The sequence below is a fragment of the Macrobrachium nipponense genome, chromosome 36 (genome assembly GCF_015104395.2).
Source record: "Macrobrachium nipponense isolate FS-2020 chromosome 36, ASM1510439v2, whole genome shotgun sequence".
Taxonomy (NCBI): Eukaryota; Metazoa; Arthropoda; class Malacostraca; order Decapoda; family Palaemonidae; genus Macrobrachium; species Macrobrachium nipponense.
In genome coordinates this window covers 63,174,602-63,198,142 of record NC_087220.1, presented here as the reverse complement: position 1 = coordinate 63,198,142, position 23,541 = coordinate 63,174,602, and the positions used below count along the sequence as shown (strand labels likewise).

At 42.2% G+C, this 23,541-nt stretch overlaps 1 pseudogene; it reads left to right on the top strand.

Moving 5' to 3' along the window:
- LOC135203473 (broad-complex core protein isoforms 1/2/3/4/5-like) overlaps nt 1-13,300 on the top strand; it is a 62,172-nt pseudogene extending 48,872 nt beyond the window's left edge.
- Nucleotides 13,301-23,541: the final 10,241 nt, after the last annotated feature.

Below are 23,541 nucleotides of genomic sequence, written 5' to 3'. Positions count from 1 at the left end.
TGCCGATAACCGATGATCGGCGCATAACAGCACTGAAAATTCAGTCCTCATCTCTAGACAAGCGCCATGAAACCGGATCACTAATAATTGAGGCCACCGATAACAGGGACTGCCTGTTTCTGCTCTTATATTTGAAAATGATACTTTGTAGTATGGCCTATAATTGTTTCCTATTCTTGAAAGTAACAGTTTTCGTTATTGTTTTTTTCTAAATTAGGGAGGATTGGTAAACAAAGTTGTAAGCAGCTTAGGTGGCCATTGCTGTGCAGGGTCCGTCCTCACCGCGCAGAAGATCGACACCCTCTCAAGTCACATTTTGCAACAGCCGTCCCATATATCTCCACCACCCAAAAAACGCCGACCTACAAGCAGTCCAACCACAACTTGCCACTTTCCACCGCAGCACCTTCTACCCCACCCCGCTCAGATATACCCCCATCCCGTTTTAGAGTTAAGTCCCCACTTAGAGGCTCTACTTTAGCGGCTGCCCTCACGAAACCACTTAACCAAACCAACAGCGTGGGGACAACACTCCACGAAGCACTCAACAGGCATCACCGCAACAGTTAGCCCCACCCCCTCTGTTACCTGCGTCCTTACCTGCCGCAGACGTGCCAAAGGTGAAGCAAGAAGATGAAGGGGGAGGGGGGAGGGGTAGAAGATGGACAGTCACATGCCGACCAGGTCAGTAAATTTGGTGACAGAAGGTTCCATCCTCAGACAACGCATCCAGGGCTACTCAGGAAGCTGTGAAGCATCCCAGTCTTTGCCACCACCCCCCACCAGCAGTTCAAGCAGCAGGCCTTCGCCAGTGCTGATTCCCTCTCACATTGTTAAAGAGGATTCACATAGTGACGACACTAATTTGGGGGAAGGGGGAGAATTGGGGATGGGACTGGGGAGAAGGAGGCTCTGGCAAGCCCACACCCATGGTGATCAGACCGCCACTCCATGGGACTTCTACCAAGGGAAGCTGCAGGTAAATGCTCTGTTTTTGTTCTTTATTTGTTCAGTTTTTCTGTTTGTGTATGTGTGGGAGTTCGTGTATGAGGTTTACTGCCTAAACTTTGCCTTGTACTGCTGTAAAAGTACCAAAGGTTCTTTACTGTCTTCCCAACAAAGTGTAGTCTTGAATTTCACCTTTAGTCAGTTATCACCTCTTGTTTACAAACAAATCCTGTGGCAGGCTGATTCAAATGCATTGTGATTTCAAATGTGTCTTCTTTAAATTGTTTCAACCAGACTGTAGAAACTAGTTGAATAAGAAATTAATCTTGAAGATCGAATTAATGAAAGAATACAATTTTGTTAAAAAAATGCCTTTGGACTTAAATGAGTGGTTATATTATTCTGGTACTTGATAGTTTGCTCCAGAAAAGTATGCAAATGTTTTTTAGTATAGCATGGAAAAGATTCGTCAGTAAACACTAATTACAAGATGCCGTTAGAAATTTTTAAAGGTGGTGGCTTCGTTATAACTGAAGAAGTGGCATTATCATACTGTTTAGCATAAGAGAAACGGATAAGGAAGTTTTCTTTTAATCATAGTTAATGGGGATTGTGAAATAGTACTTGCAGTTCATGTTGCTGTTGACTTAGGGATCATCATATAATTAGATTAATGGCATTAATTATTTGGTATTTTAGAAAGTTTACTGGTTATAAAATAGAAATATCTGTGCTATTAAGTGTTCAGCTGTATTAGGAATGATAATGGAATACCAGAACCTTTGTGATTGGAAACATAGGGATTGTGAAATAGATTAACTAACATGTTTTGGTCTGATTAAGAGAGTGAATGCACAAATGCCAAGGAGTGGATAACTCAGATGATATGGAAAAATCAAGGAATATAAGCTTTGTGGAGGTTTACAAGATCTGTAGAATGGAAGTCTGCAAGTACAAGTACGCGAAGTTGTTTGATTCAGCTAGCTTTTCTGGTCTTATTCCACGTCGGATTTTATGCTGTTGTTATGGATGTAAGAGAGTGTCAGTGTCCTCAGTTTTTCAATCATAATTTTTTGCTGTTTACTTGAGTATTTTAAGTAAGTTGAAGTTGTTGTTCTGTAGTATATTAATTATTATAGTGTTTGCATTATAAATGCCACACAACCCCATTAATCACATACTATTGCCATAGTTATCTGGTAAGGAAATAGTACAAATCTCACCAGACATGTATCAGTCAAAAAAGCCAGAAGTTCCACAACCAGCGAGTATCCCTACACTCTCTTGGAAGTTATCTTGTTAGAGCTACAATGTACTTTGCAGAGCTCACCTCTGTGGCTATTGTTGGACCATGTAGAACTCCATGTAGCCATAGACGACATTTGATGGGTTCATTGGTTAGCAAATCCCAGAATTTGTAAAACAAAGGACCCAGAACCATGGATTTCATAATTGATTTACTGAATGTGCTTTGATTGCTTGATGGTTGAGGTAATAAATATTGACAATGTGTAACATGATTTGATATCATTAGTCATTTATTTTTTTTAACAACTTTGGTTCTTGTCTCAGGACAGACCCAAAGAATATAGGTTATCTTTGTTAAAAGGTAGGAAGACTGACGAAACTTTCGAGGACTATCCCACATATGCACTGGTCCTTGTGGGCAAGGTATTGACATTAGATCATTCAGATGGTAATGTTAAAGAAAAAAGGGAATCACTCTTAGGAAGCTCATTTACATTTTTTTAAAATTTGCCTCAGGTTATAGCAAGGAGGCTGTCTGATCTGACATATGAGCTTTGAGAAATATTCATTTCAAAAACTATTGTTGCTTTGAAGATATCCATTTAAAGAAGAACTTGCAGTGTTCTATTCAGAAATGTGTCCATATACAGAGTAATGTTATATCACAGAATATAACATTACGAGACCAAATTACATTAGCCTAACTTTATCCCATCCTTTAGTTACATAAGTTCAAAAACAGCAAAAGAGAATGATGAAGGTATGGTTTTAGCGGTATACTCGTTGTGTAACCGTTTGGCTTGTATTTCAATCATCGTACTATTATAGCACACTTTTTACCGTATTGTTTTTATAAATGACATTATGTAGAATAGGACTTAGGTACCTTAATGTATATGTAGAATAGGACTCGGGTATCTTAATGTAATAACTTTACTTGCCATAGATCAAAGATCAATCGCGAAATATACTGTCAAATTTAAACCTAGTTATAGCTAGCTCAAGCTGAGAAAACTTTTCAAGCTGCTAATGACCATTATCGTGTATCGGCAACAAGTATAAAACTCCATTAAACGTATGCGATCAAACACAACTGTAGATAAAATTGAGATCAAATAATTTTTATCAAAACTACTGTGCTTGAAAGAACACATTTTACTGCCGGTGGTTTCACGCTGATATAAGATAATAACGTAAAGTTCGTATTACGATGATATAAAAAAAAAAAAATTGTGAACAGAATCACATATTTTTTTTACTCAATAAACATGCCGCCAATGTAATCTGTTAAAAAAAAAATTAGTTCACAATCACAACAAGACATATCCAAGTCATATTTTCATCTAAAAACATGTTGTATAAGGAAAAATAACTATGTCTTATATTAGTCAAGTATCTAGATACGTATTCGTTTATGCTACTAGAAGCAAGAAAATTTGCTCAGAATAGTGTTAAATATGGCGAAACAAACTTGTATTCACCATCAGTTGATTTCCAAAACAAAACATTGCCGCTCTGGCTTAAATTTACGTAGTATTTTATAATTCATAATATGAGAATACATACAATATTATTGGATACAGATAAGTAATATATAACTTTTTAAAAGATTTATGGAAAAGATGCATATTTACTTTTTCATTTGTGCTTATCTTAATTTTTGTCACTATGTAGCAGTGGCATCTCGAGCTTGTACAGTCATACTCAATTTTTTTTTTTGCTCGAGTAACAAGGCAAAAAATCGACCGAGTTGTATAGTTATATTTGTACTAATATCCCATGGAAAAACAAACATATTTCAGTGTTGTAAAATCGAATGTATACACGAGGTTTTGTCTTTTAAAATCAGTTTAAGCACAATTGCTAAATAATAATTTTTTATAAAAATGTGATTCAATGGTATGAATTAAAAATTTATTATTTGGGCGCAAACCGAACAACCTATTGTCTTCATCATGTGAAGGGCTGTTACAAAGACTTCAAATGGACATGCGTACTGCAACTATCATATTTATGTACACAAATAAAAAAAATATACTCGGTTAGCGGCAGGGGTTCCGTTCCTGGCCGGCCGACACCAAGCGATTTTCGATGCTGAGCGATTTTAAAGCCTACGGCACCGCACACCTCCTTTCGAAACTCTAGCCAGTCAAAGGCGCCGTAATCCCACAACGGCGCAATAAGTAAAATTTATATTTATGCAGTATAGTACTATAGAATTTTACTGTACAGTACTTTTGGGTGTCTAGAGTATGTAAAGATATACAACTACTCTCCGACTTACAACCTGCTCGACATACGACCTGCTCGACATACGACCACTTGTACTTACAACCTTACTTCAGACAGTTGACCATTGAGTTACTTGGCCCTGCAACCATCAACAATCATGAGAACTCTCATCACTCAGGCATGAGAACTCTCATCTCAGTCAGCATCAGTTTGAGTACCCTGCCCTATCTGCAGCATCATTTGGTATTAACTGTACTGTAGACTGAATTGCAAACCAATTTACGTAAGAATCGACTTCTGACATGCATGCAAGAACCTAACCCCATTGTAACTCAATGCCTGATTGTACGTAATATATACTATTACATAAATGATTAAAATGTATTAGTAGAAAGTACATTATGTAAAAAGATTTGAAATAATGATTGTACATTATATTACAGTACTACGTAGCACTTTTATATAGCAAAGGTTTGATAGTATACTCTACCCAGTATGTTGGCCACTTTCTAAGGTTCGACTTACATCCATTCTGACTTACAACCAGTGGGTCGGAACCAAACTTGGTTGTAAGTAGGATGGTACCTGTAATAAAGTTTATACAGTGTACAGGTAGCTGTAGTGTTCAGGTTATGATCATTAGTCTTACGAAAGTCCGATTTTATGAGATTAAATTACAATGGCCTAACTTTATCCATCTTCTAGTTACATAAGTTCAATAACAGCAAAAGAGAATGATGAAAGTATGGTTTAACGTTATACTCGTTGCGTGAACGTGTACAGCCATGAACAACCGAACGAGAAAACTACTTTTTTTTTTTTCTAAGTACAACCGAACTGGATAACAATCCGTTTGGCTTGTATTTCAATCATCGTACTACAGTACAACATTACCGTAGTTGTTATGAATGGCGTTATGTATAGAATAGAACTGAGATATGTTAACCCTCTTACGCCGACTGGACGTATTTTACGTCAACATTTTTTGTCTCCCGGTGTGCTGACTGGACGTATTTTACGTCGACTTACAAAAGTTTTTATTTTTTTTTGAATGCTGGGAGTTCACCGGATCAAGGTGTTGTTTTGTTTACAATCTTTACGCAGGCGCCGCAAGCGCGAATTTCTTTCTTGCCGCACTAAAAAGTATCTGTGACACATCTCTGAAAATTATTTCATCGCTTTGACATAATTTTTGTACCATTGTAAATTAGCTGTTACATGAAGTATTATATATGAAAATGTGCGCATTTTTATGTAGAATACAACAATTAAAATACTCATGATGTAGCTTTTATCAGTTTTGAGATATTTTCAAAATAATGAATAATAAATAACGATAATTGCCAAAATTTCAACCTTCGGTCAACTTTGACTCTACCGAAATGGTAAAAAAAACAAAGCAATTGGTAAGCTAAAACTCTTATATTTTAGTAATATTCAATCATTTACCTTAATTTTGCAACTAATTAGAATTCTCTAGCACAATATTTCGATTTATGGTGAATTTATGTAAAAACTTTTTCCTTACGTCTGGGCGGTAACTCTTCCGAAAAAAAATCATACATGCGGATTGTGGTAATGTTTGCACTATTTTAAAATTAGCCGTTATATAGAGTTTTATATGTGGAAATGTGCGCAATTTCATGCACAATGCAACTAAAACCAACCCATGGTTGTAGCTTTTATCAGTTTTGTAGATATTGTCATATAAGTAACGATAATTGCCAAAATTTCAACCTTCGGTCAAATCTGACTATACCGAAATGGTCAAAAAACGCAATTGTAAGCTAAAACGCTTATATTCTAGTATTATTGAAGCATTTTTTACCTTTTTATTTGCAACAAATTGGAAGTCTCTAGCACAATATTCGATTTATGGTGAATTTATGACAAAAATAACATTTCTTTACGTCCGCGCGGTAACTCTTCCAAGAAATCATACGTGCGATTGTGGTAATGTTTGCACCATTTAAATTAGCCGTTACATAAAGTTTTATATATGAAAATGTGCGCAATTTCATGTAGAATAAAACTAAAAATAATTGAAGGTTGTAGCTTTTTTCGTTTTTGAAATATTTGCATATAAATCACGATAAATAGAAAAAAAACCACGCGTTCGGTCAACTTTGACTCTACCGAAATGGGTCGAAAAACGCAATTGTAAGCTAAAACTTACAGTCTAGTAATATTCAGTCATTTATCTTCATCTTGAAACAAATTCAAAGTCTCTAGCAAAATATTTAGATTTATGGTGAATTTAAAAAAAATCTTTCTTCTCCGCCACAAAAATCCGCAATGCGTACGTCCCATTCTCGGAATATTTGCTTCGTTTCATATTAGGCATTTCATAGAGTTTTATATATGAAAATGTGCGCAATTTTATGTAGAATAAAACGAAAAGTATTCGAAGGTTGTAGCTTTTCTTATTTCTGAAAATAATTGCAATATAAAAAAATATATAAAAAAAAAAAAATTCGACATTCGGTCAACTTTAACTCACAGATATGGTCGAAAACTGCAATTGTAAGCTAATACTCTTACAGTATAGTAATATTCAATCATTTTTGGTCTTCATTTTGAAGAAATTGGAAGTCTCTTGGACAATATTTAGATTATGGTGAATTTTTTGAAAAAAATATTTTGTTTACGTCCGCTTGTTACGAATTCATGCATTATTTTGTGATAATATTTTCTCTGTGTTGCTTTTATCGTTTTACAATGTGTTATATACCAAAATGATCGCAATTTAGTGTACATTACAACGAAAAAAAAGTAACTTGTTACCTTTAACCATTTTGCGCACAGCGCGATTTGAATACAATTATATATGAAATTTCGTTTTTGCGCTATCATATATCGCATTATTTATATATGATAATGATAATTTTTTTCATTTCTGATGGTTGCATACTAAACTTCAGCCAATGGCAAAAAAAAGGAGCCAAAAATGAACTCTTAATCTTGAAAACTAAGCGCGCTGTGATTTTTTGAAAAAATATTTTTTCCGCTTCCGCGCTCACTCTGAAACACCTCCGGCACACGGGAGACAATTTTTTTTTTTCTTTTTTTTTTTTACCGCTTCGGTGTAAGAGGGTAATGTAATAACTTTATTCGTTATAGATCAGAGATCAATATAGATTAAAGATCAATCAGGAAATATATTGTTAGATTTCAACCTAGTTATAACTGAAGCTGAGAAAACTGTTCAAGCTGCTAATGACTATTGTCGTACATCGGCAACAAGGATAAAGCTGCAGTAAACGTATACCATCAAGCACAACCGTAGATAAAATTGGGATAAAATAATTTTAATTAATAAAAACTACTGTGCTTGAAAGAACACCATTTTACTGTTGGTTTCACGCCGATATAAGATAAATAACGTAAAGTTCGTATTACGATGATATAAAGGATTATCGCGAACGGAATCTCGTAATTTTTTATGCAATAAACATGCCGCCAACGTAATATGTAACGAAAAAAAAAAAAGTAGTTCACATTCACAACGAGACATATTCAATAAATATTTCCACCTAAAAACACGCTGTATAAGGAAAAATAACTTTGTCTCATATAAGTCAAGTATCTAGATATTCGTTTATGCTAACTAGAAGCAAGAGCATTCGCTCAGAATTGCGTTATGGTGAAACAAATTCTTATTCATCAACTGATTTCAAACCACAACATTGGCCGCTCCGTGGAATACGGGCTTAAATTTGCCGTAGTATTTTAAAATACAATAATATGAGAATACATACAATATTCTTGGATACAGTGAAATAATGTATAAACTTTTTAGGGGATTTATGGAAGAGATGCATAATTAATAAAATAACACAATGCGTTTTTTCGGAACTGGCGGACAAGAACGAACATGAAAAAACATCCCCTGACAACGTGCAGCGTAGTACAAAGGCTGCCTTAATTTGTATCTTATTTCTGTACAAAAATGAAAATACCTTTACGTATATATTTTCATATACATTTTAAACACACAAAAGCATAAAAAAAGTTTAAAAATCGACACATAGATCGCTAAATTTGCACTCTTTTTAACTATATTTTCGGATGAGCGGCAGACGGCGGCATACAAGAACAAACTTGAAAAACTCGTAGTCGATAACTTGAAGGGCAGTTTCAAAAGCTGCCTTTTAATCATATTTCTGCACAGAAATAAAAATACCCTATTCGCAATACATTTTCATACACATTTTAAACATAAAGCATAAACATTTATAAAATCGACACATTGATCGCTAATTTGCACTTTTTTAAAATCTATATTTTCGGAGAGCGGCAGGGGCGGCTCACAAGAAAGAAGATGAAAAAAACATCGTATTTGATAACGTGAAGGGCAGTTTCAAAAGCTGCCTTTGTATCATATTTCGTGGCAGAAATAAAAATGCCTTCACGTAATACATTTTCATACACATTTTAAACAAAAGCCTGAACATTTATAAATCGACGCATCCATAGCTAAATTTGCACTTATGTAACTCGATATTTTCGGCATAGAACAGCGTCAGAGCCATATATTTTACCCTAATACCTAACTCTCCATAAAATTTGTTAATATAATTTGTATAACCTTTATGGTCGGAACGGCATTTCTACAAATGTATGAACTCGTTAGACAACGTCGCTAGCAGCGCTGTTAACTGAAAATTGTGCCGTAAAGATACCTTTAAAATGCCATTATTTTATTAATGAATATTTTGACGACCACCGTAAAACCGATTCGCCGTTGAGTGATTGCGCCGTTAACCGCGGGCCGCTTGTACCCTGTAATACATTTTTCATACACATTTTAGACAAATGCATGTAAACTTATAACAAAAAGCTGAAGTTTCATTAACAAAATCAGTTATAAGTAGCTCCCAAATTGATAAAATATAACCATGTGAAGTCTTTGTAAATGCATTTTTTGGAACAGTGGTGGACAAGAACAAACATGAATAAACATCCTCTGATACCGTGGAGGGCAGTTACAAAAGCTGCCTTAATTTCTATCATATTTCTGTACAAAAATAAAAATACCCTATACGTAATATATTTTCATTCACATTTTAAACATAAAAGTATGAACATTTATAAAATCAACACATCGATCGCTGAATTTGCACTTTTTTTAACTCAATATTTTCGGAAGAGCGGCAGGCAGCGGCTTACAAGAATGAACATGAAAAACATCCTATTTGATAATGTGAAGGGCAGTTTCAAAAGCTGCCTTTGTATCATATTTCTGTGCAAAAATAAAAATACCCTGTACGTAATATATTTTCATACACATTTAAAACATAAAAGCATAAACATTTATAAAATTGACACATTGATCGCTAAATTTGCACTTTTTTTTAACTACACTATTTTCGGAAGAGCGGCAGGCGGCGGCTTACAAGAACGAACATGAAAAAACATCCTATTTGATAATGTGAAGGGTAGTTTCAAAAGCTGCCTTTGTATCATATTTCTGTGCAGAAATAAAAATCCCCTATACGTAGTTTATTTTCATACACATTTTAAACATGAAAGCATGAACATTTATAAAATTGACACATGGATTGCTGGCTAAATTTGCACTTTTTTTAACTGATTTTCGGAAAGAGCGGCAGGCGGCGGCTTAGAAGAATGAACATGAAAAAAACATCCTATTTTGATAATGTGAAGGGCAGTTTCAAAAGTTCCCTTTGTATCATATTTCTGTGCAGAAATAAAAATACCCTATACAAAATACCTTTTGTTCATGAAACTTACCTGTCAGATATATATATAACTGTATTTTCTGAAGTCCGACAGAATTTTAAAAACTTCCGACACACGCGTGGTCGGCCAGGTGGTTAGTACCCATTCCCGCCGCTGGGAGGTGGGTATCAGGAACCATTCCCATTTTCTATCTAATTTTTTCTGTCGCCGGTGCTGAAACACCTGTTTTCAGTACCTCCGTCTTAGGATTTTGGAAACTTCATTGCCGCTAAGTATCCTAATTGTCTTTTGATTTATTTACTCTATCTTAAATTGATTTGAATTTGATTCATTTTGCATAAAATATCTGAATCTAGTTAGGCTAGTTTCAGACGGGGTTGTCTGCAAAGATAGGGTGTGGCTACCGAAAGCTTCGGTAGATCCGCACTTGGTATGCACGAGGGGTATGGGTCTTGCTTCTTTGTTGAGATTTGTCATGTAACGGAGTGTGAGACTTGTCTATTCCGTAACCGGAAGACGTATGATTCGTATGTACGCAATTAATCAGTAAACATGTCTAATTCCGTAGGAAGACGTATGATTCGTATGTACGCCAATTAATCAGTACAAAAGTCAGGGTAGTGAACCTGCTAACCTTCCTGTAGACTTTATTTGCCTAACCCTGTAGTATGGCCTACGGGCTATGAATATGTCTACGAGAGGTGCTCGCTCTCCTTCATTGCTGTGAAGTGCTACTTCTGTAATTGTTACTCCTAACCCTGCAGTGTTGCCTTCGGGCCCTAAGCAGCGTCTGTAGAGGAATTGCCCTTTCTCTGATACTCTTTCGATTCGTAACTTAGAATCGAAAGTGCTTGCTTTAGAGAGTAAAAGTGAAGTGCAGAAGTGCAGTGATACCCCTTGTGTAGTGGAGGGTGCGTCAGATCGGCCTCGTTTCGCCTCTAGGCCGGGACCTCTGCTTGACTCCCAGGACCCGGGAGGGAGCATGTCGAAAGCCTAAGGAGGGTTACAAGGAACCCCCACCGATCTGCGTGCCTTCAGCAGTTTCTGATGAAAATCCCCAGACTGCCAAAGTGCGTGCGAATGCACGAATCCTGAAAGATTGCTTCTCGTCCTCCGAAGCGTCCTCCCCATGCAGGGGTTGGAGCTTTCGGAAGGACTCGCGCTCTAAATAGAAGCTTATAGAAGAGGATGCTTCACGTCTCTCTCTCTCTCTCTCTCTCTCGTTATGCGTTTCAGTGAGAAGTAAGAAGGCGAACGTCGCCTGAAACTCGTGTTCGTCTTTCCACCGAGAAATACGTAAAAGAAGTCATAGTAGCAGGAAGCTTTGAGAGCGGACGCCCGGGACGCGGTGATACCTTCTACCTCACCTGCAAAGAATGTGAAGTAGGCAGTGCTTCGGAGGAAGCTTAAAGTGAACAGACAACTTCTTCTTCGAAACCCAGCAAGACTAGGGTTTCGTGAATTCAAGAGGTGTCTGTCAATTAATATTGCTTTTCGCATAGGTGGATGGAGTTAAGGAAAGCTCAAGGGAAGATCTCGTTTGCTCTACCGCAACCTTTGCCATTCTGCCAATAAATTCAAGTTGCCACTACCGCAGTCAAGACTTTGCGATAAGGCAGTTACGGGTTATGTAAGGCTCGATGTCCTGCACGTCAGGACTCTCGGCAACGTTCAGTAGGATTCTTGCAAAGGCACTCATCAAAAGGACGCTCTTCAGGAAAGCGCAAAGACAGGACCTTCCTTTGCCATACTGCCAATAAATTTAAGCTTTAGCAGGCATTAGTTGTGATACGGGAGAGGAAGGTGGTTGGAGAGTTTCTTCCTCTTCCCAGAATAATTTTGCAAGCTTTTTAGCCCATCTGAAAGGGTTTTTCAGATGATAGATTTTGTTAGTTTCTAGTCGGGACTACGCTGCCGAATTGAACATCGTCGTTCTACCTGCCGTAAGCCCAGTCTCTTAACAGGATTCTTGCCCCTTCCTCGTTGAGACGGGAATCGGAAAAATTAAATGCTCGACTTCCTGGATTACGTTTGTCAATTCAGTGACTTTCCCCCATTGACAATATACTTTCGTTTTGTCAAGTAAGTGGGTATCCCCTCATTGACAAAAAATATCTCTTTGTCCCGTAAATGGGTTAGTTCTCATTGACAAACATCTCATTAACTTGATATTGCGTAAGCGAATAAGCTCTTATTGACAAGATTCGGAAGAGCTCTCATTCGTCATTCGCAGACTCGTACAAGAAAATAGACTTGTAGACTACGTCAATGAACGCTTATGTCCAATAACATAAGAAGCTTGAGCTGACTGCTTCGATTCTCTTAAGTTTTGTTCATGAAACTTGCCTGTCAGATATGTATGTAGCTGTATTTCCGAATTCAGCTATATATATGTCTGCCAGGTAAGTATGAACAAACTTTATTGTGATATAATTTCATATTTTGCCTTGCGTTATTTTACTTCTGATTGGTTCAAAGTCATATACGCTTGCTGTAGTTACCTCTTCGGATGGCAACCGAGACGTCTATTGTCTATTTTAAGGACATTTAATCGTTACTCCCCTGCAGCCTTCCAGGAGTTCCGATTATCTTTTACTGTTGTATGGTAGTGTTCTGACGACACAAACGCATCTATATATTTAGCGTTTTCTGTTTCGCTTCAAATATACCAGCTTGAGAGTCTTTTCTGCTCAAAAATAACGGACCTATTTCTTCGTGAATAGGGTAGCTGGCAACCCAGACATAAAGTTAAGAGACGACGTTTTGTAAGCTGCTGGCTGCTGCTGTCACGCTGTGCTGTCCTCCAGTCCAACCGAGCCAGTAACAGATCGTGCGCTGTCATGCGCTGTAGGTTACGTCTCTCTCTCCTGCGGGATTGACTGACTAACCGTATCTCTGTGCTGACGGTTACGTCTCTCCTGCGGGATTGACTGACTAACTGTATCTCTGTCCTACAATCACGGACTTTAGCCTAAGATTGATTGGGGATTTCTTACGTGAATGAATAAACGTTGCATTCGTTTTTTGCCTTACTCTATGTTCAACAGAGTTATCTCTTAATCCTTTCGCTGCTCGTTACCGCAACGGTATGGAACTCGAGTCTAACCGCAACATTGCACTTTTATTTGCTCTCCTGCTTAGGCAAAGCGCAGCCTTATTAGGGAAGTAAAGCATACTCGGGGAGGGAATGGATGAGCTTGCTGGGGACCATTTCCTTCCTGAAGAAGTTTGTTTCCCCGAATAGACTGCAATTCAGACCACAGTTTTTTTTCCTACCGGGAAACTGAAATATTATTCTAGATCTAGGAATGATTCTGAACATCTCTCAGTGCGTCTATCACTGAGGTGATAGAAAGAAGGTGCCCGGACATCTGGATAGGGTTTCAGATGTCCTGGATCTTAATCTGAAAGAAGTAAAAGCGATTCGGTAGTCCCTCCAGTCCTCGAAACGAGTTTTTGGGAACCAGTGGTCCAGATCAACTATGATATTCCACAGCTCTCTCATATCTTAAGAAGTATCTTCTCTCGGTCCTTGTTAGAGTTTACGAGAAAGAGCTATTATAACAACAGGCGTAGAATGTAACGATCCTCTATAGGTTCGTTACAGGATGCAAAAGTCCGTACGAATCGTCTCTATCGACGGCAGCAACAATATTCACTTCCGAGTGGAATCTTTCTTTAGAAGTAAGTTGAGAGTTGTGTAGACTTTAGGGACGCCCTTTACTTTCATTCTTCTCTTCGATATGTTGAGGACGAAGAGGCTTCTTCTTCTCTGCTCCTTATTCTCGATCCGGGATCGGTACCATTAAACGCCATCCTATGATATTGAACGGGGATGGATGTTTAGTCTCTCTTTTCCCCTTTTTTCAATCGCTTAAGAAATGTAATAAGAGGATTTATGACGTCACAGGGAGCGACAATGATGCTGATCGCCCCATGTTGGCCTTCAGGATCCTGGATTCACAGAGGTCACATACTTCCTAGTTCACTTTCCAAGGACCTTTCGAGAGAGTTCGGTCTACTCTAACTCGAAAGGTACCTATAAACCTCTCCGCTCTGAGTCTGACTACATTCAGACTATCGAGATGTTGACAGGAATAAGATTACCGTCTTCCATTTCCGTCTGAAGAATGGGATAAGCTGGCAGTCACAACTATTAAAGAATATGCAAATATGTTGTTGACGGCCTTTGGGCTCAGAGATTTGCGTCTGTCAAACAACAAAGCCCTTCACGATCTTTGAGTTCTGTGGAATCTCGAAACTCGCTCACCATCTACTTTTTGTCTCACCTGTTTTCTCGGAGTCAGACACTCGTGCGAGATCAGGCGACATTTAGTAGCCCTGAGTTTTCTTGTTGACGAAGTCGGTTGCGTTTATACACCCCCGATGATCGTGTAACATGAGACCAGGTTGGACTGTCATGGCATTCTTCCTTCGGGCCTGAATCACCTTTTTGCTCCTCGCTCCTTTCTCCTGGCACCAGAAGCTCGAGTCAGGAGTTGATTCGCTGACGACGTTGGGTTGCGTTGATACACACCCAAGGTTTGCTTAGATTGAATCGCCCAGGCAGTCCAGCACTCATCCTTCAGCGAAGAATAGTGCCTTATGGTCTTCAGGGTACAGCCTTGCTGTCCTTGATTCGTCTGACTGGTCAACTGGTCGGGTCACCTGACTTTAGTACAGACGGACCTGACTGTGCATGTCCAGATCGAAGCTTTCAATATGGAACTTAGACGTAGTCTGAAGTTCTTGATGTCAAAGCATTCGAACCTCTCCTTCCTGTTAACTTCTTGCATGTGATCAGGAAGGCCTTCTTCTAACCACCCTAGATACGACAAAGAGGGTTAGTGAAATTTTAAGCCATCGTCACAAAGTTTTGGCTTTAGAGAACACAGGCGGTGTGCTCTCTAAGCCTTCCGTTGTGGCCTAAGCAATGGAAACCCGTTTTGTCCTTGGGCCAGGAGCTGAAGCAAGGATGGCACAAGTGAGTGGGCAGGAGCCAGAGAGAGTCCTGTGCCCTGTCGGGTCTCTCAAGTTTTATCTACATATAAACTCAAGAAAGTCGAAGTCATTCGGGCAATCTGCAGTGTTCCGAAAAAGACCAGACTTGCCCATATCGAAGAACACCCTGGCTTTAGTGTTAAGGAGGTCTTTCAAAAATGCTCCTTCATTGTGTTTGCACAAAGATTTGAAATCTTTTTACTGAATGCTCACGAGGTGAGGGCGCGGCCTCGGGGGGGGGGGAAGCATTTCACAGAGCATGGCACTCAGCAACATCCTGAGTCCCATGTTTTAGCGAAGCAACTCTGTGTTCACTTCACACTCCCTGCGAGATGTGAAGATGGCATATGAGATCTGCTGCTTCGCTAGGGCCATACGTGTCTGCAGACACAATCTTGGGGGCAAGAAGTACCACTCATCCTATCCTGTAGAAAATGGTTAGGAGAGCTCTTAATTTAGTTGTTGTGATCGCCGACAACGGCGACTTCTTAAACTCTTAAGCCTTAGTTAAAACACCTTAACTTTGGCTAGGTTGGTCAGGTGGTGATATATATATATATATATATATATATATATATATATATATATTATATATATATATATATATATATATATATATTATATTTATTTATTTTACTTCTTAGCCCTCATGGTATGGTCAATATGGTCTAGTCACGTTGTGGTCTCGCCCCTGTTGACAGATCATCTGGAGTGCACCAGCTATATAGGTCTCTACCTCGCTGGCAACTATAGTAGCACAAGCAGACTTACGTGGCAGTAACCACGAAGCCAGCTATTGCTAACAGGTGGAACCAAGATGTAAATCATCTGCATGCATTTGTTTCCCAAAATCCTTCTATTCTGTCCTTCCCACCTCCAAAGGTGGGATTCAGCTATATATAGTATCTGACAGGTAAGTTTCATGAACAAAATGATATTGTTATGATACAATGAAGTTTGTTCATACTTACCTGGCAGATATATATAATCAAGTACCCACCCACCTCCCCTCAGGGGACAGTGGAAATAAAAATTATGAATAGAAAATGGGAATGGTTCCTGATACCCGCCTCCCAGCGGCGGGAATGGGTACTAACCACCTGGCCGACCACTGCGTGTGTCGGAAGTTTTTAAAATTCCTGTCGGACTTCAGAAATACAGCTATATATATATCTGCCAGGTAAGTATGAACAAACTTTATTGTATCATAACAATATCATTTTCATACACAATCTAAATATGAAAGCTTGAACATATGTAAATCGACACATCCATAGCTAAATTTGCACTTATTGAACTCTATATTTTCACCATAGAACAGTATTAGAGGTATATTTTACCCTAATACCTATGTAATAACACTCAATAAAATTGTTTAATATCATTTGCATAACCTTTATGGTCTGAACGGTATTTCTACAACGTATCTACTTGTTAGACATAACGGCGCTAGCAGCCCTGTTAACCGAAAATTGTGCCGTAAAAATACCTTGAAATATAACTTTTTTTAATAAAATATTTTTTATGATCAGAATTTTCTTAATAAATATTTTTTATGACAGAATTTTTTAATAAATATTTTTTATGACAACTGTAAAACCAATTCGCTGCTAAGCGATTGTGCTGTTAACCGCTGGCCGCCTGTACTACAATAAAATTTAACTTCAAAATAGCACTGTAACCAGCATTATACTATGAAAAAATAAATTTCCTGTAAGGAGCAAAAAAAAAAATATTGCTAAGCTTGTAAACGATACGGGAATACTGATTTGCTTGCTACAGATGAGTTTAGACACGTGAGAAGTTACGTCAGTAGAACAGCCTTTGAAAATGTGTAATGTAAGGTAACCATGAATTTGTTCCGATACGTAATACAAACCCTCGGTCCTTTAACAATAGGAAGTAGCTAGCGGCAGTGGAACGGTCGTAAGCTTCGAACAAGGGGAGAACGGTAGTTAACTGCTTGTCCGATCGTCGCGCGCCGCGCGACTGGGAGGTAAACAAATCACTTTTGCTTTCGGCCGCGGGTGTGAAGGACGTGTTCGTCATCGCTCTCTGCCCGCTTCATCGTCGTATGCTTTGTTTATATTGTGTTTTCTACTAATGGTTTGTTTGACTTGAAAATGAAACTGTAAGTACACTGTTTCATTTTCATTACTAATTATGAACCCTTGAATTATGTCTCGGTGCCGAGGGCGGGCGCGCTCGCGCCGAGTCATGTATTTGGGCGAAAGGGTGTAATTGAAAAATGTAAGTACTTTTTTCATTATATTTTTGCCCTGTGCGTTCGTTACCGAGAGTGTGATTGCGCTCGGCACGAACTTTTAATTTTGTATAATAGAATGCAATGAAAGTGGATTCGCAATTGCATATTCTTTTCATTTTCATTTATTGATTGCATGAATTTAATCTGGATCAATTTTCGTTCTTACCCGGGAATTGATCCTTACGATTTTTTATGTGAAATGAAATCGCAAGTGCAGTATTCTGTTTTCATTTTTCATATATATTTTATGATAGCATCATATGATTGGATCAAGTTTCCGTTCTTACCCACGGGAATTGATCTTTTCTCCTTTAAGTTCTATGAAGTGAATCGCAAGGGCAGTATTCTGTTTCATTTTCATATTACTTTTCACTGCTGTGCTGGGGGTGGGGGAAGCGAAGGTCTGACAGGAAGTTGGTAGCCGATTCTTCGTCTTCCTTCCTGCCCCCCGCTCCAGCTTCTTCATTGTATTTTGTTATTTGGGGTCTTCCTTGCGTTTCGGGTTGGGGCATGTCTTCCCCCCGTGCGTGAGGGAACCCCTCTTACTAATCTATCTATGTTACCGCAGGTGCTACATCCGTGGGAGACGACCTTGGATGTAGATGTAGGATCCTCACGAGGTTTGTTTTTACTCGTTGTCGGGGGCGAGAGTGCCTCCGCAACGAGCCCTGTGTAACATGTATGCATTCGTCAGAGGCGCAGTGGGTGCTGTACGAGGACACAAGAAGTCATCGGAAGTCCAGTGACTCCTTTGGTAACGGACGTCCAGTTGTACTCGGGGTCTTCCGTCCGCTCTGGGTGGGGTTCTCTCCCCCCAGGCGCGAGGAACCCCTCTAATTAACCCGACTGGTTGCTTCCGCAGGTTTGCCATCAGCGAGGACGACCTGGGACAGGTGGGGAGTCGCTGGGACTGCAGGGGTTGATTCAGCGGTTTGGCGGGGTCGGCAGTGGTCACTCATGATACGGTAACCACTACAACAACCACAATCTCGACACCAGCATATGAGATGTCACCGCACCTGGTGTACACCACATGTCATGTCGGTAACACAGGCTGCAATCCAGAACCAATTCCTGGCCGTGCCAATCAGGACGGTGCCACCTGCCACCTGGGTTCTTTGTATTGCCGACCCCGGACTGCCGCTGCCCAAAGAGTACCCCCCTGGACCTGCCGCCAGTGCCGAGGATGACGGTAGCTGCCGACAAAGGACGCCTGTCTCTCCTGTGGTACCTGCCGTGCCTGCCGTACCTGTTGCGGTCCCGCCAGCCTCTCATTCCCTTTCAGATCAGGTGCCTGCTGCTCATTCACTTTCAGATGTTCCTGCTGTTCCTGGACCTGTTCCTGTTGTTCCTGCTGTTGGTGATGCTGTCACAGTCTCAGGTCTTTCCGGACAGGTGCAGTCGGGCCCTGTTGCTTCGGCAACTGCCCCGGCTCCCTCCTGGATGGAAGACCTGACGTCTGTCCTGCGGAGCCTGGCGAAGAAGAAGAGGAAGAAGAAGAAGGTGTCGTCGTCGTCTTCGTCGTCTTCTTCGTCGTCCGCTGCCTCTCCTTCCCCTTCGACTTCTAGGCCAAACAGCCGAAGAAGAAGAAGGTTGCCTCCTTCCCCCCTAAGAAGACTCCTTCGGGATCTTCTAAGGGCCCGGCTCGCTCAGGCGAGCTGGGAGCTCTTCTGCTGGTCCTCCTGTTCCTTCGGGAACGGGGCCCCGTCGCTTCTTCTGCAAAGAAGAAGTCGACGGGGACCAGAGGGCACCAGCCTCGGCTTGGTGCGTCCTCACCTGGTTGCTAGCTGGTCCTGGCCGCTAGAAACCAGGGTTCCGGTCTTCGGCCTGCTTCTCGTTTCGCGAGAAGCACCGAGTGGACGCTCTTCCAAGAAGACCGTCCAGCCGAAGTTTTGACGCCCGAGCTCGCTCGCCGTCAAGACAGCGGCGCGGAGCAGAAGACTGGCGAGAGTCGTGCACACGACTCTCGCCAGGCCAGTGGACGCTCTCGCAGCGATCAACTGGCTGCTCGGGCTAACGTGACGGTCGCTGATCAGCCACGGGTTGAGGCGAGGAAGGAGTCCCCCGCGGCCGCCGGTACCAGCCACGGCTGGTACCAGCGACTCGACGCGCCGAGAGGACGCTGGCCGGTCTCGACGCGACACAGAGCCTAGCAGGTCACCCGGTCCGCCGCTCCCGATGGGACCGGGCGGAGACGGTGACCCAGCGGCAGCTCGCCTGACGCTAGAGATCGGTCTCGACGTTCTCAGCCGAGCCAATCGCCCCAGGCGAGCGGTAAGGCTAGGCCTGCTGCTCGACCGTCACCGCGGGTTGACGATCAGCAGCAGCCCTCCACGCACGCTGTCCTGCAGCGAGCGAGGGGGAGGCGTCAGGTCTGCCTCTCCCATAACGGGTTGAGGCGAGGAAGGGGATCCCCGCGGCCGTCGGTACCAGCCACGGCTGGTACCAGCGGCTCGACGCGCCGAGAGGACGCTCCGCCGGTCTCACCGTGACAGCGAGCCTAGCAGGTCACCTGACGCCGCTCCATCGGGACCGGTGGGCGGAGACGGTAACCAGCAACAGCTCGCCTGACGCTGAGATCAGCGTCGACGTTTCTCAGCCAAGCCTCTCGCCTCAGGCGAGCGGCAAGGCTAGGCATGCTGCTCGATCGCCACCGCGGGTTGACGATCAGCAGCAGCCCTCCAAGCACGCTGGTCCTGCCAGCGAGCTAGTGGGGGAGCGTCAGGTCTGCCTCTCCTGTACCTTCAACCTCCTCGGGCTACGCCGGGAGGAGCGAGGTAACCTATGAGTGATCGCGAGAGGTGCGCCGCTCGCGACCCCGCCCCGCTATTGACCCGTATCGACCAGGCACGGTTCTAGGACCGACCAGGACATACGCGCAATTAGCTGGAGGCGACCGTCAGGGGTCTGCCGCTCTTCCTCCTTCTGAAGGAGCAGTATCTAGGGATCTGTTCTTGTTGGAGGGACTGGACGGTCCTACTCCGCAGACGCGGGGTTTTACTCCCGAGATACAGAGGAATTTGCAGAAGTCATTAAGCTGATTCGTCAGCATAATGACCCTGCGGAAGGATTGCCGCTCCCACCAGCAGAGCCCAAGTCTCTGCTCGAGTCGTTTTGGGGCCCGAGAGGGAACCCAAACCGACGGTGGGTCTGCCGCGATCGGAGCTTGCCGATTCTGTCTCGAACCAGTGTCTCGTCTCCGGACAAGAAGGCTCTCTCAGTTTCTGGCCGGTCGATCAAGCTACTTCCACCTCCTTTCTACTGCGACAGCGGCGTTTTCTACGTGTCTTCGGACACCGTATTTAAATACTCCTTCGGTCCTCCTGAGAGGTTTCGACCTCGACGAGGACTGGAATGAGTCGGAGGACGGTATCGGCTCTCTCCTGTCAGGTTGTCGATCAGCCCCACCCAAGACGACGTTCACGTGGCGGCAGACCCTTACTACAGTGAGAGTTCGTAACCCTCCGCGGGAAAACGTTTTCTCCTGACGATACGTTTTCCCAGACTCTGAGAGGCCATCGCCGCAAGGCGATGGCTGCTCCTACTCTTCTCCAACTGCTAGTTCCACTGGGAAGGCGAGCGAGTATCCAATTCCTTCCCCATTCCCTCTCTCCTTACGGCTACGAGGGAAAGGGGAAGGATCCTACAGAGATTTCTTTGTAGGATCCCACTTTCGGGGACTGCGCCTACCGGGGGAACCTTCGGGTGCCCTAGCCCACCTGACGTAAGCCCCGGTCGTTGAGGAGGAATCCTGCTCCATTCTCGATTTCTACGGGAATCGAGAGGACCACCAGCCGATATCGTTTGACGAATTCGGTGGGGGTTTCGCAGACTGCTTAGAATTCTACGGAATTTCTAGCGCATTCAGAGTGTTCGAGTTTTTTACGATCTTCAAACACTTACGCGAGCCACCACGGTCCAAAGTGAGCGAGACGAGAATCCCCGATATGTTACACGTAATAACGGGAACCTCGCCTATGCTCCGAATTCCTGGAATTTCTAGCATTGTGAAGAAGACTGCTGCTGAAAGAAACTATCTCACAGTAGGCGACCAACCTCTGGAATAGAGGAGATCGGACGGGAATATCCAGTTTGGCTTGAACTATCGTCTTAGTATTCTGTTCACCATTGAAGCTTTCCTTCGAGGAAGACTTCTCCTTCACTCTCTTTGATAGAGAACGAAGGTGGTCGATCTCCAATCCTTATTTTGTTTTCTTGAAGGAAAGAATTTAGGATGGAGATCGTTGTTCAGAATCCTACAAATATACTACGTATATTTAACCTCGCGACCTGATTCTGCTAAGCAGTTTGACTTGTCCGAGGGGTAGGCGCATATCCTAGTTATTCTACGGATTGCGACTTAGACGAGAAGTATTCTAATTGAACTGCAACTCGGGGTTGCCTGCAACCTCCTCCCAGGAGTTTTCAGTTTCAATTTTATATACTTATGGTTTTGTCACGACAACACCATTTCAACTTTTATATTTATCGAAATTCGTTTCGCCTAAAATATATTGCCCGAGCATATCTTTTATGCTCGGTAGTTCTAGCCGAACGCATTCCTTCGTGGAAATAATGGATTACCTGGCAACTCGGATGACGAGCAGCAGGCTCAACCACTGCGTATTGAACTGCCTCATAGCGCTCAGTATCAGCTGGGCCTCCGAGATTCACGGTCATGTATGTCTCTCTCTCCCCTGCTTGATTGACTACCGAACCGTATCTCTGCCTAACAATCATGGACTTAGGTCTCTGATTAACCGGGATTCTCGCAATAATGAAGGACCATCTACTGCGGTGACGCTGGATTCCATCGCCTTCGACATTGCGAGAATTTTCAACAGAGATATCTCTTGGACTCTTTCATCTTTTCTGTTTACCGACGGTAACAGAGTCTGTACAGTCTCCCGCTGCATCGCACTGCATTAAAATGCGAATGATTTTGCAGACATCTGAGTTTGTCTTCAAAATATCTCGTATTCGTAGGTGTACAAAGTTGTTCATTGTTCAACCCGAATTACAAGATGTGTCAGAAGACATCGCCTACTCTCCGACCTGACAGCTCTACCTCCAAATGTTTCAGCCCATGAGAAGCGTTCTTCAGGCGGCTTTCACCTGTGTTTTCATTACCGAAGAACGCCCCGCTTTCATTGCAACTACGACTTCTCACCGGACGCAATGAAATAGCGGTAGCGTTTTCAGTCATTTGTAAGCACAGGTTATGAATCTTGAGATCCTTCTCTTCGATTCATATGTGAAGACGTAGGTTGCATTCAATATCTACCTTCGTCTTCAACGGTACATAGTGTTGTTTCTCCTTAGCTGAGATTCAACAAACATGAGATGTTTTACCTTCAGGGACCTCGGTCTCCTAGAAGGCAATTGACTTTCGCCTGTTGGGTACATGCCTTAAGAGAATCATCACCTCGCTGTCCGGCATTGGTGACAAACAAATACATCATTTGTTTGGTCTCTCGGCATAACCCTTTAAAGGCGAAGGTCACGTGACTTACTCGGATGCTTTGACAACTTGCCTCCTACCGAACGCAGTCAGTCGGCAGCTGTCAGAGCGCCCGAGTCAGTACGAATTACGCTGTTGACTTAGGTTTCGGTTGTTACACAGCAACCATTACTTCGTTTTAATAGCTTGTCACAGTACCCATACCATTGACACCCACCATGGAGTGTCGGTGTCCTATCCACTACCGAGAACTTCGCTGCATGGGGATAGGAGGATGCGAGAGACTTCGGTTTTGCTAACGGACAGACCAGTATGGGTACTGGACATCACCGAAGTAGAGAAGAGGGATAGGTCATGCGACTATTTCCTTCTTTTCCTCTGAGGAACTGCATGACTTCTCCTGCGAAGTCAGGCACCCAGGGGATGGGGGATTCCGTGACGCCTCGATTTCGTACCGAACTTCGTACGAAGACTCGAACCCCTCGTCCCTGACGATTGGTTCGAGTCGTTCACAATCCCTCCCTAATGGACTTCACCGCCTTCGATGCGAAGGAGATGCTGCCTTGTCCACAAGAACTTCTCCTTGGCGCAGGTACTGAAGGGCAGGGGTCTGGTCCAACCAGACCACATTGCCCTTCCTTCTACCTTCGGATATTGCCCACAGGTCCTTGGATCTTTTTCC